Here is a 19,281-nt window from a genome sequence, read left to right as displayed (position 1 = left end):
TTTTAATTCTAGGTGCAGCTTCTTTTGTTCCTGGTTGGATTATTTTCTTAATAATTCTTTGTAGCCATATATTATTTATCCATATCTCTATAATGCTACTATTTAATGCTTTCAAGGGTGGCTTATTTTCTATGGTTTCTATGTATAATTATACTGTATTTAAATTTTTCATATGCTGAATTTAAGGATATTGCGTCGGAATATGAGAGGGATGTGAAATACCCTTAAACTTAGAAAGATTCTATTCAATACTTTAAATATCTGATGTTATATTTTTGCAAGAATCCCACATCAGAGAAGATGAAACATCTTTTTTGTCTGAAACTGGATGATCAGGTATTTCACAACCGTGACAGTATTTTCAACTTAAGCATGTTTTAATAGCTCAATATAGACCAGATGCCATTTCAAAGGCACCCATGATGCTGTGGTTGATGGAATCCATGACAGAAGTTAAACCCATAACATCACTTTATCAAAAGTTGAAGAATATTTTCAAAGTGGATACTACTGGGATATATCAAACATGGGCCAAAGAATTAGAAACTGCAATAATGCCTCGTCAATGGCTTCATGTTCTTAAAGATGTTAAAATGGTATTGACTGATTTCAAAGCTGATTCATCAAAAAAATGTACTTACAGTGCATTGGACTCCCCAAAGGATGTACTCAAGATTTTCTCTGTTGCAGATGCAAAAACTGTAAAGGTTTATTGACTCATATAATATGGGTCCTGTGAATTCTTAACATTTTTCTGTGGCAGTATTTTAATATATATTAGTAGATTTGTGGGGATATTTTTAGTTGTAAAAGATGTTAAAATGTGTTGAATTATACACCAAAGCTCTGGAATCTGGCTATTTGGAATTATGGTTGTGCAATGTGGGAATGGGGGTAACTAAAAGGATAATATTGAGAAATTGGAACAGTGATATTACTCCAGATATTAAGGATTGGCTTTTGGAATTGTGTAACTCATCTGTCCTAGAAAAGGCAGTATTTTCTACTAATCAAAGGATGAAGTAATATCTTCTTCTGTGGCATAAATGTTATGATATTTTACAATAATATTATGTATCTGATTGTAATATATTTTTGTACTGCACTGATCAATTTTAAGTTTAATATATAAGTTAGATTTTTTGTTTATTTGTTCCCTTTTTTGTCTTTCCTTTTTTTTCTTTTTCTTGTTTTTTTATCATTTTTATTTTTATGGATTGTTTAGTTTAATTTTGTTATTGTTCTGTATCTTGGTACTTTGCTTTATATTCTGTGCTCTTTTAAAAGAAAGAAAAAATAAAATAAAAATAAAAACACAGCATCACTCTGGAGCATTTTGGTAAATTTAAATGATGGTTCGCAAACATAATATGTAGAGTGAAAGGCTCTTGGGCCCAGGTTGCTGCACTTGGATGCCAGCAAAATAGCTCCATACACATAGCCTTTCTTAGAAGGTAAGTAACTCCACTCCACAGATCATCCCAGTTGCTTAATTTTGTATTTTTTACAGCTTTGCAGTATGAGGTGCAATGACCATGTATATACCAGTTTTCCAAATGTGGCCACATCATACATTTATATTATCTATAATTTCTTTGCTATCATGTGTAGTGTAGCTTCAGAGATCAGCACATCCAGTAAGCAAAATGTTACCATCAATTATGACTTGTGAAAAAATAATGTATTTATAATGGGACTATCAACTTATATATTATTTCTAATTCTTCGTCCATAACCATTAATTCAATAACTAAATCAACAGTGACATCTTGTGGCAAAACTTTATATCTTGCTTTAAAAATGATATAATCTTAAAGTATGGGATAAGGTAGTCCTCGTTTAGTGACCATAATTGGGACTGGCAACTTGTCATTAAGCGAAGTGGTCACTAAGTTAAACAGTGACTCTGTTTATGATCTTACTTCACCTTTCCTTTGCTTTACAGACCTATGAAGGCCATAAATGTGAGAATTGGTCTTAAAGTTACTTTTTCATCACAGTCATAACTGTGGTCACTAAACAAGGCAGCTGCTAAATGAAGACTAGCTCTATTTACTAAAAAGGAAGATGAGCTTGAATTTAAGATTATCCTGCCCCCCAAAAGGAAGAGTGGATAGAGTGTGTGCGTATGGAAAGAGAGAGAGAATATCTTTATCTATATCTATATCTATATCATCTATATCTATATCTGTATCATATATATCTATATCTATATCTACTGTATATCACCAATATCTATCTGTGTGTATCTGCAGGCCCAGGTGATAATCCAGGAGACTTTTTATCCCAAATAAATTTGTGTATGAGACAGAACTTGTATATCGGTGTGAATATATTTATTCCAAAATATTCACACTTCCAACAAGGCAATGAGATGGATGGATGGATGGATGGATGGATGGATGGATGGATGGGTTTGGAGAAGACTCCTGAGAATACCATGGATAGCTGAGAAAAAAAAACAGTAGATCATAGAACAAATCAATCCAGAGTTCTCAAGGCACAAATGACCAGCCTCAAGTTATTCTATTTTGGAACCATTATACAAAGAAAGTCCTTGAGAAGTCTGTAATGCTGGGAAAGCTGAAAGGAAAAAGAAGATGACCAGCAGCAAGATGGATGGACTCTATCACAGCAATGATGGGTGCATGCTTGGAAAACCTGGAGGACCAGACTGAAGACACGTCATCCTGGAGAAGGTGTATCTATGTGGTCACTAAGAGTTGACACCGACTTGAGAGCACATAATCAATCAATCAATCAATCAATCTCTATATAATTGATTAAAATGAACTGCCTTTAAAATAATGTTCCATTTGTACAATTAGTTGATCCCCCTTTTGCATTTACACATGCAAACCACAATCTCTCACACATATGTCTACATATTGTCATGAGTAATGATGGCGAGCAGGAAGGGGCTCCCATCCAGGGTGGAAAACGCATGCATAGTACTGAGGAATTTAGCAGCCATTCAAAGAGACACAGATCAGGCCCGCCTTAACTTTTGGGGTTTATCTGTCTGGGTTTTTCCCACGCTTCTTCAGTTTGTTAGTATTCTGTTTATGTAGCAGTAATAAACACTAGAGAACTACTCCTCGTCTCAGTGTGATTCTCACTGTTAGGACACATATGCTCACAATCAGGACAATTTGGCTAGATTTGCAAGTAGACTTAAGTGAGGCTCCTCTGAAGCAGACTGAATCTGAACTCTTTCAAAGTTTCATTAATGGTTTGGAATTTGGAAAGGAACTGAGAAATAAATATTATATTTACAAAAGCTTGTTCCCTAAACTCCTCATATAAGGAATTATCAGGATAGGGACAGGAAGTAAGGAACTTGGGGGGAGGGGGAGAGGTGTAGTTTAGTGATTGGCAGTTCTCACTGTGCTAAGCATCAATGTGGTTGCTTTATTGTGCATTGGATGAACTCATAATAGCTGTCTGTAAGTATCTGAAGGGCTGTTGTGCAGAAATTGAAGCAGAATTGTTCAGACTTGTTCCAGAAGATAGTATGAAAAACAATGGGATTAGATTGCAAGGAATTAGATTTGTCTTGGATATCATGAAAGAGTTGTTCAATAAGGGAACGAATTGCCTTGGGAAGTGCAAGGATAGTGCATATCCTTTACTTGTGGTGTTTGAACAGAGGCTAGATGACTATCTGCACCAAACAGAGGAACTAGATGATCTCTAGGGTCCTCTCCAAGTTCTAGCCTTTACATGATCCTATGAATTGTTTATTCCGCAAACCATAGTTAAACAAGTTATAGCTTTTGTGGTCCATCAATCAGATCATAACAGATAACTTCAGCCATAGTCTTTGGATGAAGCATGTTGAAATAATAGTTCATATGTCAACCTTTCAGTGTTCAGTGCTTTGTCCTAGTTTTGCCTCTCAAGAGAAAGATATACAGAGAAGAGGAAGAAGCAGCAGCAGTAGTAGTTTCGGTGGAGTTTGTGAATTTGGGAGAATTAGCATTAACTGCTTGCTGAAGAATTCTTCATGTTCAAGTCCTTCTGCCACTGCCTCTACCCCAATGTGGGTATTTACCTGCTGCACGTTGATACAAGAAACTGTGCTGAGGGAATCTGGTACTCACACACACAAGTCTCATTTTCAAATATCAGATTTTCATCAGGTATGTGGGAAGAAATGGGCTTTCCATGGGCATCTGCACTCCCCAGGATGGTTCACTTTATCTATGCACAGGCAGATAGTTGCTATTCATTTGTTACCCACTTTAATCCAGTTGGCCTTTCTGCAAACCTGCTCACTGACATTTTAGCATAAAACATGGTTAGAGAAAAATAGGAGTTGGGGCTTTAAAAATTCTCTTCAAGGATCATATTAGTATCTAAGTACAAGTCTTTCTTTTTTAAAAAGTTAGTTTTATTTTGAATTTTAATAGTTGAATTTTAAAAATGGTCTTTCATTTAATTCCATTTTTCAAACCCACCAAATCCTTAATCCAAAGAATTCTATGCCTCCCCAAAAGGCCTAATAATCTCTCAACACTCCAGCCCCAGAAAACTCAAACCAGATTAGACCTAGACTTGCTTTATTAATTTACTTAATAATTCTATTCTACTATTTTTCATTTCTGATATTAAACCAGCAGAGGGCATTATTACCTCAGATTGATGTTCTGGCTGTGAATGAATAATATACATAAGAAAACAGGAAATCTCTTCATAGCTCTTGATGAACATATCCAGATGGAGTAAGTTAGCTCTGGTATTCACAACTCATCACTTAGTCTAACTTGGGGTATTTAACATAGCACCCTGGGCAGTGTCATACTTTCAGAATTATCTATTGCTGTCTATCAGGCTCCCTGATTTTTAAAAAATAAAACAAAACAAAACAAAACAAAATAAAATAAAATAAAAATTTGGAAGCATACCAGGGAGTTTCTTCAAAAATGAAAATGGTAGATAGAAGCACTCCACTGATTTGCTTTAGAGTGTACCCACCTACCCCCCAAAAAAATTGAAAGCAAGATAAATGGTGATGGTAGAGAATGTCCATAATGGTATGTGAAAAAGACCCTGAGAGATGGGGCAAAGAGATGCTGCCTAGGGAATGGCCTAATAAAAGAGGGCATAACCCACAGCTGCATAATGGGCAGAGAAAGAGGCTCCCTAACTTTTTACGCTGTAAGAGATGGCGGGAGATTTGTCCTTTCAGACTTGCAAGATTCTGTTAATGTAGCCTTACAATAAAGTAGAATTAGCTCATCTGGTCATGTTAACTGTCTGGTCTACCCTGGAAGGCTGACAATGTCCTGGAGGATAGAAGAGGTGACAGAAAGCCCTGTAGGGCTAGAACAGGAGAAAGCAAAGGAGGTGTTTTGCATGTGGGTGTATGCATATTTTATCTGTTTTTCAAAATCTGGAATATGTAATATACAGTTTGTTTTGCTATGTGTGCATTATACTTAATTTTTTGTGGACAGTTTGTGTCAGATCCCCCTGATCAAAGGATTCACAGAACCCCTTATTGGAGAATCTGCCATCATTCCTTGTCAATGGTGTAGACTCTGTGTCGCCAGATGGGAGGGGGTGTGAGGTTGGAGTGTGAAGTGGATTATTATGGCTATGGCAGACATCAAGGACAATGGGTTGAGAACAAAAACACCACCTGGATGGGGGGGTGACATGCTTTCATGGGAAAGGGAACAAACTAAGGGAATGTAGTTTTAAATCTAGGTTTGAGCAGGAACTCTCCATTCTCAGCTTTACTTCTGTACCTTTCATTTCGCTTCATTAAACAGTTAAAGGAATCCCAGCTTCTTGACTGTGATTGTGTGAATGCTCGAATGACCAGGTGCTGACATTAAGCTGCGAATCTCGTTTTGTTCGAAAACTCTTCCTGAGAAAGTACTCAGCTGAGAGTTAACAAATCATGCCTAAACACGGAAAATCCCAAGCCAAGCAGCCATCACCTCTACCGTCATCAGAGAGGACAGTGTTGTACACCAAGGTGGAAGAGGAAAAAGTTGAGTCAGAGGAGAGCTCCGGAAGCAGGGACAGCGAGTGTGAGATGGACCCCAGCTCAACACTACAGAGTTGGAAAGTGCTCTTCTTTCCCTCAATTTCGAGAGAGAGCCTCAGAAACCAAGCATGATCATAGAAGAGCCACTGACAGGACCTTTGCAGTCTGGTGCCAGGGAAAAGGGAGGAAGAACCCCTCCATCTGTAGAGGCACAAGTAAGAGTGTGGAGCCCAGGATCTCATGGGACTATCTCAGACCATAACGGAACTCCACAAGAAATGCAAGGTTTGGAGGCAAGGATGTCTGCATCAAGTATCAAAAACCGTTGAAACCATGGCATACCCCTTAGCAGAGATCTCAACCCAGCTCTCCAGAGTGGCATTGCTGGACTTGCGGGGAAGGTGACGCACCCTAACACTGACCAGAGATTTCGAATCCCCAGTGAGGCGCTGGAGGAGAGGAGGCCACCAGGAGAGACAAGGCGAGTGGGGGAAAACTGTACCCAGCGAGGTGACGCTGGCAGTGACCCAGAAAGAGATACAAGTTAAATTCAGTGGCAATCCATGACAGCTGGCATTCTTCTTGACCATGTCCATTTACATGAAAGAATATGGGTCCTGCTTTCCCACCAAGTACAAGAAAGTGAGCCAGGTGGGTGCCAGGCTTCAGGGAACTGCAGCAGAGTGGTTTGTGCAACTGCACGATGCCATGGCCCCAGAGCTGAACAACCTGCGAGACTTCATGAGGGCATTGAGACAGTGGTTTGAAGACCCACTCGACAAGATGAAAGTGAAGGCAGCCATCCAGCAACTTAGGCAAGGAGGGAGGACCATGGCCATGGAGTTCAAAGCCCTTGCCGGGAAAGTTATGGACTGGTCGGAAACCACCAAAATTGACTATTTCAAGTGGGGCTTGCAGACAGAGATCCTGAGGTGGGCACTATGCCGCGGAGACCCCCCTACCTTAAAAGAATGGATTTGCCTAGCAGGGGAGGTCAAGAACACTCAATACCAATTCCATAGGCAAATCCGAGCTCAGGCAACAGGGAAGAATACCGGAGCCCCTGGGCAGTTTCCCTTTGCCCAGCAAAAGCTATTTCATGACAAAGAAGACTTAAAGGACAGCACCTGGAAGAGAGGCAGTTGTTTCAAGTGCGGTAAAGACACCCACCGAGCAGCAGAATGTCCCCACGGAGAGCCTGATGCACCCAAAGGAGGAACCAAGCTGACTAAGACCCCACCAACCAGGCGCAAGGTGACTGCTGCATCAGCGCTGGCAAGCCAAGACCCAGATGTGAAGCCCCTAATGGAGTCAACAAAGACTCCGACCAGGAGGAGCAGAAACCAGCAGGAAACTACTTTCACCTGTTCTAGATTGCACCCGCGAGCAGGTGGAAACTTCTAGGTGCAACACGCCTACTTGGGAAGAGGAAGACAAAGAAGACCCTTTGGTGAGTGATGAGTGCCCCACCTTGTTGGTCAAAGTAGAGATAAAAACCTTAAGAACCCAACACAAAGCCAATCTGACAGCGATGTTAGACTCAGGGTGTACAAAATGCTTAATACACCCCACTTTAATTGACACGCTGAGCCTCAAAACTAAGAGACTTAAGCAACCAACTCAGATGGATGGTTCTATTGCCCATGGGGGTCCTGTTGAATTCTGAACTGAGACTGTAGCCATGAGGTTGGGGGGGGGGGGCATAAAGAAACCTTGCAATTCATTGTTGCCCCTATTGCCAACTATTCCATCATCCTGGGACTCCCATGGCTAAAGAGTAGGAAACCACATATAGACTGGGAGTCTGGTGCCTTATTGTTTAAAGAAGGCACCAGCATCCTTTTCGCTGTGCCACAAAACTGATGGAATGTTGCAGGGATTCTCCTCAACCAAATTCCAACAGGGACACCTGATGCCCCCTTAAATATTCCATCCGATTATTCCGATTTCCTTGATGTGTTTGACGAAAAAGAATGTGACCAACTACCTCCTCACAGGAAAACCGATTGTGCCATTGAAATTGACCCGAAAGCTAAGCTACTCAAACCAAAGATGTATGCAATGACAGAGACTGAGAAAAAGGTTCTCAGAGAATTTATAGACAAAAACTTGGAGAGAGGTTTCATTAAGCCTGCTAACTCCCCCTTAGCTGCCCCAGTACTTTTCTAGGTGAAGAAAGATGGTTCTCTTAGACTTTGTACCGATTACTGCAGAATAAATGCAATCTCAATAAGCAATCAATACCCTCTCCCTTTAATACAAGACATGCTAGCACATCTATCGGAGGGAAGGGTGTTCACCAAATTTGATCTCAGAGAAGCCTACTTTAGAATCCGACTTCGGGAGGGGGATGAATGGAAAGCTGCTTTTAACTGCCCTTTGGGTTCCTACCAATAAAAAGTGCTCCCATTTGGATTGGCTGGGGCCCCTGAAGTATTTATGCAATATATTAATGAAGTCCTCCATGAGCATTTGTACAAAGGAGTCTTAGTTTATTTGGATGACATCTTAATCTATTCTGCCAGCTTGGAGGAACACATTCCTCTTGTTAGGAAAGTCTTGCAAAAGCTGAGAAATGCCAAACTATATGCTACGTTCTCTAAATGTGAGTTTCACAGGTCCCAGTTGGACTATTTGGGCTATCGTATTTCTTCAAATGGCATCGAAATGGACCCTGCCAAAATACAAGACATAGTTGGGTGGGAACCCCCTCGTACAAGGAGACAACTTCAACGTTTCCTAGGTTTTGCCAATTTCTACAGAAATTTTATTTCCCAATTTGCGCAAATTGCTTTGCCCCTTACAGGCTTGCTTAAAACCAGAGGGAGGGGGAAAACACAGAAAGTCACCTCCTCAGGGGCTAAACTTGCTTGGACTCCTGATTGTCAAACTGCTTTCGACCATTTAAAGCTCCTTTTCACCAGATAACCTATTCTAGCCCACCCAGACCCAAGCCGCCCCTTCATTGTTCAGGCTGATGCCTTTGACTCCGCTGTTGGGGCCGTCTTGGTTCAAAAAGATGAGACTGGCTTCCCCCACGCATGTGCATACCTCTCCTGCAAGTTCTCCGATTCTGAGCGCAACTGGCCTATTTGAGAAAAGGAAGCTTTTGCTGTAAAAACTGCTCTTACACAGTGGAGGCATTTGCTAGAGGGAGCTAAGCACCCCTTTGAAGTTTGGACTGATCATAAAAACCTGCAGGCTTTACAAACTCCTAGAAAATTAAATGGCAAACAAATTTGCTGGGCTCAATTTTTTAGCCGTTTTAATTTCACCCTAAATTTCCTTCCTGGGAAGAGGAACTTCCTTGCTGATGCACTTTCTCGCCTTCCACAATATAATGCTGTACAGACTGAAATTATAGACACAGTCTTTTCTCAGAAACACCTTGGACTGGCTTGCGTAACGCGCAAACAAGCAGTAGCTGAGAAAGTGAAAGTGCAGACAGGCCTGAAAGAGCAACTGCTTCAGGCGCCCCCTAACGATCCCTGGCTACAATGTAACAAAGCCCAATTGACTGAAATTGACAACGTCTGGTATTGCAACGGTAAAATCTACGTGCCTGAGTCTCTTCGCCAGACTATTTTACAACATTCCCATGATGTTAAATCTGTAGGTCATTTTGCCTTCACAAAAACTCTACACCCGGTGAGGCACCAGTTTTGGTGGCCCTCCCTCCACTCTGATGTACAATCCTACATCACCTCATGTCTGTGCCCAGGCAAGAAGAAAGGGGGGGAAACCACAAGGACTGTTACAAACTGTCACCTCCCCCAAAGCCCCATGGAAAGAAATTGCCATGGATTTCATCGTGGATTTATCTGAGAGTAAAAATAAAGCAGTTATTTGGACTGTGATTGATTTATTTTCCAAACAGGCTCATTTTATACCTTGTGCCAGGATCCCAACTGCTCAACAGTTAGCAAAATTGTTTCTCACTCACATCTACCAGATCCATGAGTGTCCCACGCATGTAATTTCAGATAGAGGCATCCAATGTACTTCAAAATTTTGGTGCGCATTTTTTAAATTAATTGGAAGCCAACAATCCCTCAGCTCATCGAACCATCCAGAAATGGACGGAGTGACTGAATGAGCTCAGTCTACTCTAGAGCAATTTTTACATTGTTACATCAGCTTTCAACAGGACGATTGGGTTGACCTCCTCCCATTTGCTGAAGTTGCTTATAATAATGCTGTACATTAAAGCACTGGCTTTTCCCCATTTCATATTGTGTATGGCCAGGACTTTGTTCCCATTCCAGAACTTCAACTGCATTCTTTGCCTGCTTCCTCCGTGGCTGACTGAGCTGCCCCTGGGTAGGATTGCCATGAACTGGCCTGTCATTCGCAGTGCTTTAGATCATGCACACAACACCCACAGAAAATTTGCTGATTGCCATACGCGCCCAGAAAATAAATTTAAAGTTGAGGACTTGGTTTTATTTGTCCACTAATTTTTTACACTCCCAACAACCTTCTAAGAAGCTTGCCCCTAAATCTGTTGGACTGTTTCCCATTACCAAAATCATTAATCCTATGACTGTACAATTACAATTACCTCCCACTCTTAAGCGACTTCATCCTGTTTTCATTGCAGCTTGCTTAAACCTGCCCCAAAATGTTCTAAGTGGCACCAGCTTGCAGCAACCCCTCCACCCATCATGATCGATGGCCATCAACACTTCGAAGTTAAAGACATTCTGGACTCTCGTTTTTTTTCACAAATCTCTACAGTATTTAATTCAATGGAAACATTTTCCAGATCCTAAGTAGGTTGATGCATGTCATGTTAATGCTCCTATTTTAACAAGAAAATTTCATTCCAGATATCCTGCAAAGCCCTCACCTTACTAAACCTGTTCTTATTTTGCCTCCATTTATTGCTATTTTATTGCTTTCTATTGTTTCTCTTTACCTTTCTTGGGGGGGCAATATGTCAGATCCCCCCAATCAAAGGATTGACAGAACCCCTTATCAGAGAATCTGCCATCATTTCCTTGTCAATGGTGTAGACTCTGTGTCGCCAGATGGGAGGGGGTGTGAGGTTGGAGTGTGAAGTGGATTATTATGGCTATGGCAGACATCAAGGACAATGGGTTGAGAACAAAAACACCACCTGGATGGGGGGGTGACATGCTTTCATGGGAAAGGGAACAAACTAAGGGAATGTAGTTTTAAATCTAGGTTTGAGCAGGAACTCTCCATTCTCAGCTTTACTTCTGTACCATTCATTTCGCTTCATTAAACAGTTAAAGGAATCCCAGCCGCTTGACTGTGATTGTGTGAATGCTTGAATGACCAGGTGCTGACAGTTTGGGATTTAATGTACATGTAGTCTGCATGTTGCCTATGAGTTTGCCTGCCTCTTTTACTGTCACTAATTAACCTTTTCCATAAATGTGACTCTTCAGAGTATTTTGTGTGCATTGTGGAGAAAAATATACAGTTTGGGTCTTGGATGCTTCATTACCACCAGCACCATTACTAGTTTATGGATCAACTTACTTGTCTCAAGGACTCATCAGTCTGCCTTCTAGGTATGAGAGCAGAAAAATATAGGATCAAAACAGTGTTTTTGTCTTTCAGAACTCAGACCCTGTGTGTACCTTAAACTGTGGTTCTCAATTTTTTTTTTTTCATTGTGGCATTCTTCATGGAAAATTGATGTCTTGTGATAGATCATACCCATTTTGTGAGTCCATCAAGAGTAGTCTCTCAAAATTCAAAATTGGCCTTTAGGCCAAAAACTACTATGCAACCCCTTGTCCAAATTACTGATTAAAATCTTCTGCACTGGGATTTCTCAAAATCTCAGTGAAAATATCTTTAATGTACATTGCATGCATCACATACACATTTTAACACTCACAAACACACATGCTGATGCCCCTGCTTGGTCACCTAATACATCTGCATTAGCTGTCATCAAACAAATACTGCAATATTAGCATTTCTATCTGGTTAAGATTTCATATATGGCTTCAGTTCTTAGCAGCTCTGTTTCATGCTAGAAGAATCTATGGCATAAAACAATTTAGGAAAAGGTTTCAAACATTTCACTTTACAAAGTCATTGATCCAAAAATCACCTTGCTTTCAAGAAAACTTGGAATTTACAATTTTATTAGCCAAGTTCCTTGAAATTCATATCGTATCAATTCTTGAAAAAGATTTATGTCTCTCAGAGTAAAAGGTATAGTCTCTTGCCAAACCACTTTTATATTGCCAGGAATCCACCAACGCCAAATTATCCATCAAGTCAAAAAGAGATGTTGGAAGTTTTCCTTGTTTAATTTCTTTCTCAGATGTCCTGTCAATCAATGGGGAAGTTACTCCATTCCAATCACCGAATGGGCACCAATTTTGATATGAAAAAGATGACAATTCATTCAAAAGATCTCTAAAAATTTCACTTTTGCCTTTATTTGGTACATATACTCCCACAATAATAGATTGAAGTCTGTAAAGTTCCACTTCAACTACTACATATCTACCATAAAGACAGTTTTCTGATGAAATACGCCAAGGGATATTGATGGGTTTTTCTACACTTGTGTAGTTTTTATTCATAAATGTCATTTTGCCATTTAATCTGGATTGATCATAGTATTTGGATTTTTAAAGCCAAGATATGCTCAGGTAATATAAAGACGATAGAGATTTACATTTAAGATCTTCTCTTATATGAGCTGGTTGTTCTGCCCAAAGTACCTTGTGTTGCTCTGCAGGCCACTCCAGCCCTCTGAATCTATCCTGAATGTCTTGTTCATGTTAATAGCTGTGATAGAAAATTTTAAATATACAATACTTAAATATACAATACTTAAATACAAATATATTTCATATTCGTATATTTTATATTTAGTAGTAACATATGAGAAACATTTGCACTTTTATTATGGCTCTGAAACCATGTTTTATTTCCTTGAAGAGTTTTGTTGATTGTACATTCCAAGGATAGCTTGGAACGGTATCGTTTAATAATGGGCAAGGGGTCCTAGCAAGGATGGAAGGAAGTCCCTTATATGGAATGATGTTAAGGTAGAGGGAAGGAAGGAAATTCCTAATATGGAATGATGGTAAGGTGGAGTATGGGTAACTGAGTAAGGGGTGGTATTCGAAAGGAGGAGTTGAATGGAATGTATATAATGTGCTGTAAGGAAGGGATCCTGCACAATTGCCCACCTAACAGCTTGCTGTCATTGCTTTTGCTCTTGGGTGAAAAATAAAGAACTTAATTTCATGCAACTGCCTGTTTCTTTGGTCCCAGCTCAGAAACGAACCTGGTGAGGAAATTTAAAAAAATTCTAACAGCTGTAACATTCACTTCATACCCATTTAAATCCTAAAATCCCCTGGAGCCTAGCCAACCCTGGCTGCAACCTGAAAAATACAGAAAAATACAGGAATTCCCTGCTGAGACTATATATCTTGTGGCTCCTCTATTAAAATATGTAACCATCAGGAATCAATAGTCTGTTAGAGCAGCTGAAAATCACAGCTCTTTTTATTTTACCATACTATCCATTGCTTACCATTTAACTACCCTTTCGCCATCTCATCATTCTCAGCAATGCAGGAACTTCACTACATTTCTGCTGTACATATGTCTACCACTGCTTGGCTGGGCCTTGCTATAAAATAATAAAACTTATTTTGAACCGTAAGAAAACATTGGGTGGTGTGAGTTAAGCTCTCTGTTAAGTAGGATTTAAATATATATTTCTTATGGAAACAGATCACTGGACCCAAGCAATTTATGGCCTTAAAATACAGTACTTGAATAGTTCAGCTATATTTCCACAAAAATATGTCCTTTTTCTTTGTCATGGGGACACAAGTGGCATGTACATTCATGCCATCATAAATTTATTTTTAAAATGCTATAAGACACATCCACATTTTTGTCAACAAGCTGACACAACCACCACTTATAAAACCTTGTTTGTTATGTAATACTCCAATCATTCCTGTAAGAAAACGCATTCAATAACTGAGTATCCATTACTATATCTGAGCTCACCTTTATTGTACAAACTGATCACCTGTGAGGGATAAATTTATGTGACCTAATGCATTTCTAGGGTAGGGTAGTGGTTCCTGATGGAGAAGCTGGTCATTCCCTTGTAACCTTGGCAGGGCAATTGAAACGACCATCTCAAAATATTTCTGCTCGGGAACTCTGAGTGGAGCCAGCAAGCAGAGTCAAAAGTAAAGAGAGAGAGAGAGATGTTTGCAGCTGTTCATCATTTTGGAACCAAAGGATTCTGAATGCTCTTGATTCTCTGCCACTATCACGGAAATATGAGAGACATATTGTTACTTTCCATTGTAAGCAATATTCTTATTTGGGAGTGTGAGTTGCAGAAGTCTTAGGATCCTTTGACTTCAAAGTCACTCATACTCAACTCCCAGCCAAAAGCACTGCCACTTTCGCCTTGGACTCTTTTTTATGTCACTTGAACACTTAAACCGTTTAGGTCAGTTAAGACCTTTGTCCATTACTGAATTGGAGTGCTATCCGCCCATCTTTGAGTCAACAGGAAATTATACCACATGAGTTTTGCTGCCCCCGCTGCCAGTCTCTGCATTAACTCTGTTCTGAGTCATTGCAAAATGGGTGGTTCAAATTAGGTATGTGCAATGTATGGAGGGGAAAATGGCTGAGTCCTTCAGCTTCCCCCCCCCCCCTCCAACACACACACACACTTTAGCAAGTCACAAGCCGGTGGGGAAAATATCCAGCAATCACTTCCTTGCAGCAGAAAGGGAAGAGGTTCAGAATCTGACAGGTTTGTTAGAATGATGAAATTAGCCTCACAATATCACAACACTTGTTTGTCTTTCGTCTCTCCCCTCCCCATTTCCCCACTGTGGACGCCCATCAATGGGTTGGACGTGAGGACTCTCTCAGGCATCTCTCAACTGTTTGGTCTGTAAGAGGCCATTCAATTGTAACAAAAGCTGAATATAGTATGAAAAATAAGAATCACAGCTAGAGCTAAGTTGTTGGCTGCACTTCTTGAGGGAGAGCACTTTGATTTAAGATTTCATTTCCCTTCCTTTCCTTTATATACTGTACATATATTTACCAGTTGCCAACTGGAAGTTTCCTCTATGATGTTTTCTGGAGGCAAAAGTGTGGGGTGGACCCAACATGCCATTGTTATGTTATTTCAGATCCCAGCAACATTATAACTCAAATCATTTTCTTAATGTCTTATGCACTAGTGTCTAGCTGTTTAAAGAGCAAGTACTAAAATGGCGATAAATGAGACTGATCAGATACCAGAGTTGTGCCCAGATCAGCCTAAAACATCTAACGGTATCTCTCAGATCACTCCCATTACTAGTTGCTTGATTTCATCATGGAGTTGATGCATTACAGATTTTTTTTCAATTCAAATTGGTGTTGGAACAGTACAAATAGGACAATAAAAACAATAAAAATAATGGATCCCATTTGCCCACCAGGTCAGAGTTAAAATGCATTAAAAGTACCTGGCCTGTATATTCAACTGTGGGCTAAAATACAGGTAGCAATAAGAAAAAATCAAGAACTGGGTGGGGTCTATCAAAATTAAAAGACAATGAGGCTAAAATCAATACAGCGGCATGAGAGAGAAGCAAGTATAAAGCCAATGCATTTAATTGGTGTTATGCTTAGTATGTGCCTGTTAAATTTTACAAGCAGCTGCACAAAAGATTGCAGTGTTCGCTGTGATGCAGGGACTATCATCCTCTAACAGAAACACAGCCTGTGCACAGGCTGAGTCTGGTCTATGAAGGTACCCACCAATCAGGGGAAGAATAAGCCTAGCCCTTAGATCTCTATAGAATGGACAACGGAGGATGACCTGTTCTCCCTTGTCACAGGGACAAAGCCTTTCAACCACTGGGTGCTTGTTATACTTGCCCTCTGGGACAGTGGAGGCTAGGTTTGTCAACTTGCCAGTGTAAAAGTTTTCTGTTGCTCAGTGTTTCCAGTTGTGAGTGGTACCCCATGGGAGCCAGTGAATATTTGAGCCACTCCGAGGCCAAAAGAATTGGTACCCTCCCAATATCTTCCTGACATTCTACATCAAGGATTGTTTGTTTAATGGCTAGCTTAATCCTATCATGGCCCATTGCTAGGGGAAAAGCCCAAGAGGCTCAATTTCAGTCTAATCGCCTTAACCCAGGTAGGTGTTGTGGAGGACTGGGGGCCAATCTTCTAAGATTATATACTAATTTCAGCCACAGATTTAGGGAGGCAAGATATACCCTAGCCTCCTCTTTAATCATGCCCATCTTCAGCTGAAGAGTGGCATTTGGGACACATCAAGGGAGTTATAAATCTGCTCTAAGAAACTTGGACTGTGCTCGTTCTAAAGGGGCAAAACAGGGGGAGGCGGGTCCTGCCTGCATCCCATACAGTAACTGCACTGTCAATTTCATGTGAAAGAGCTTTACCACAGCCATTATGAAATACCGCCATCACTGCAACCCCACTACCCCAGTACAGAGAACCTTCAGGAGGCATTTGAGGACCTCTGTGCTATTGTGGCTTCATACTCAACATGGGTCTTTGAAGAGCTAGAGGTATGGAATACTGCTCCCATGTATTTAAAGCAAGTAACCTGATCAATTTGGTGTCCTTCTATATGCCACAAGGGCCACTTGAGCCTCTTGGCAAAAGACATGTCCTTGGTTTTTTGATAATTTATGACAAGGTGTTCTCACCTACAGTATTGTCAGCCTTACCAGATATGCCCATTAATGTGCCCATAAACCATACTCAAATGACCGAACAACCTTTGCTAAAGCTGCAAGACCAGAGGCTGGTTCTATTGTTTGAGTATGGTTTATGGGCACGTTCCAGATAATGCTGTGGTGGTGGAGGTTTGGTGCCCACTCTCATTTCCACCTCTTCAGTGTATTTGTGAACAAACTCTAGATGTAGTTTGGGTCAATGCACACTGAAGAGGTGGAAATGAGAGTGGGCACCAAATCTCCACTACCATAGCATCAGTTGTGTCAGATCCTTACACCAGGTAGACCAGACAAGAAACAGGACCAGATGAGCTAATTCTACTTAGGCTACATTAACAGAATCTTGCAAGTCTGAAAGTACAGATCTCCCACCATCTCTTACAGCCTGAGAAGTTAGGTAGGGTCCCTTCTGAGCCTCTTTCTCTTCCCATTATGCAGCTGCGGGCTATGCCCTCTCTTATCTGACCATTCCCTGGGCAGTATCTCCTCACCCCAAGGTCTTTCTCACATACCATTACAAGTATTCTGACAGCTCTCTCCATGCCCTTTTCAAATCCACTGGCATCTGAGAAAGAACCACAGCACCATATGGCGGCCTCCCAATCATAACAAATTGTGTACACCTTGAGGATGCTGTTGTATAATGATGAAAGATTGACTTACGCCTGTCCCATTCATAGGCTGGGAACAAGATTGTCTTCATTGTATGGACAAGGGTGAAAATTGCTGTTGACTAGGAATGATTACGCCATGACTAAGTGCAAGAGCAACATGCCAGGGATTCAGAAAGGGAATCCAGTATCAGGTTTCCCCCTCTGGGCCTTCTCTCGAGCCTCACAAGGGGAAATCTAACTAGTCCTATGTCTCTGCAGTAGGCTTGCCTCTTAAGCTCCCTGTTTCAGATTTCAGTAAAACTATTTGTTCCAGATTATATTGCAATAGTTCCAACTAATGGACCAAGTCCAGTTTCCATCACTGGATACAGGAAAGTAGAGCATTTAGAATATAGCCTAATGAGTATGGTCTGTCTCCAGAATGACTGAATGAGTACATGACGGCAAGATTGTGGCTGTTAGAAGTTTTTTAAAAGCACATGGATTCTTAAAAGCAAAACAACTCTGCAAGCACCGCCATAATGTTCAGCAACTTTGGGGAGAACAATTAAAGTGTCTCCCATTATTATTAATTGATATTAATTTGAGCCCTTCCAAATGCCTATGATGTGCATAATACCATTCAAGCTCCAGCTCAAAGCATTTGCATAGTCAAAAGTTATATTGAATCAGAGGCTTTAACTCCCACCACGAATTCCTGACCCTGAAATGCTGATTTATATTTCAATTTGTGGCTTTTCCCCCAAGTCTACTGCTAGTATAGAGGGAACATATTCAGCAAGCTCATTTGCAAAGCAAAATAAAAGAGTCTTCATCCAGGATACCTCATTCCCTCACCTCTTTCTAGTTTTCCATTCAGATATCCAGCAGGTAGATTCCAAGGTTTCTAAACGTGTTTATTTCTCGATGGGCTGATCTGAGGGTTTAGACATTTCTTTCTCACTTGCCTATTTCTGCCAGACTTGGGAATCCTACCTTCTTGGCTTCTCCCTTTTGATTCTCAATACCAACCCGCTTTTGGGTGGGGGCTCCATAGCCATCAAGAACATGGGTCCTATCATCTAATGATAACATCAGTCTTTCCCTCTACCTAGTGCTCTCCAGATGTGCTAGGACTTCAACTTCCAGAATTTCCATCCAGGGAATTCTTAGATTTGTCATCCAAACTCTTCTGGAAAGTGCCAGGCTGGGAAAGGCTGAATTACTTCCTTTATCTACATATAATCAGCAAGCATACTGTACTGATTTTATATCACATCATCCTTACCCAAATCTCACTGTGGCACTGTGAGATGGAGAAAAGAATTGCATTCAAATTTTCTCTTCAATCAACTATTTGCCAGACCCAAAACAATGGAGAAATGTGTGGAAATGTAGTAGGAAACCCCATGAATTTTCTACCTTTGAAAGAAATCAGCATATTTCTCAGTAACACCTTAACAGCTTGGGCCCAGTATATCTCAGGCTTTATTCCTTCATTATTGCTTAGATTTACCATCTGTGTATGAACCACTAATAACCCTAAAGTCACATAAGAAGGCTTTTGTAGTAGCTGTTTGCTAATTGCAGAATTCACTTGACAAAAAGAAATCTAGGCTTATTTCACCTAGAACTAGGCTTTAAAAAAATATATACATTTACTATGTACTACTCACATATATGCACCAACTGCTCAATATAGATACATACAGACTTGCTCAACTATTCTCCTTTAACTATTTTAATTTGTACTGTAATACGCTGTTACCTGTCTTCAGATTTTGTGCAAAATTACTTGCCCCACAATACTGAAAATTTTGAAATGTAATTAAAACTCATTTATCTCTCTGAAATATTTCTTATAAGAGTGTCAAAAGAGTCTCAAAAAAATGCAGTCCCTTAATAATAAGCCCTCAGTAATTCAAAACCAAAGTTC

Source organism: Candoia aspera, chromosome 6, assembly GCF_035149785.1.
Source record: "Candoia aspera isolate rCanAsp1 chromosome 6, rCanAsp1.hap2, whole genome shotgun sequence".
Classification (NCBI taxonomy): domain Eukaryota; kingdom Metazoa; phylum Chordata; class Lepidosauria; order Squamata; family Boidae; genus Candoia; species Candoia aspera.
This window is presented reverse-complemented; position numbering follows the sequence as displayed.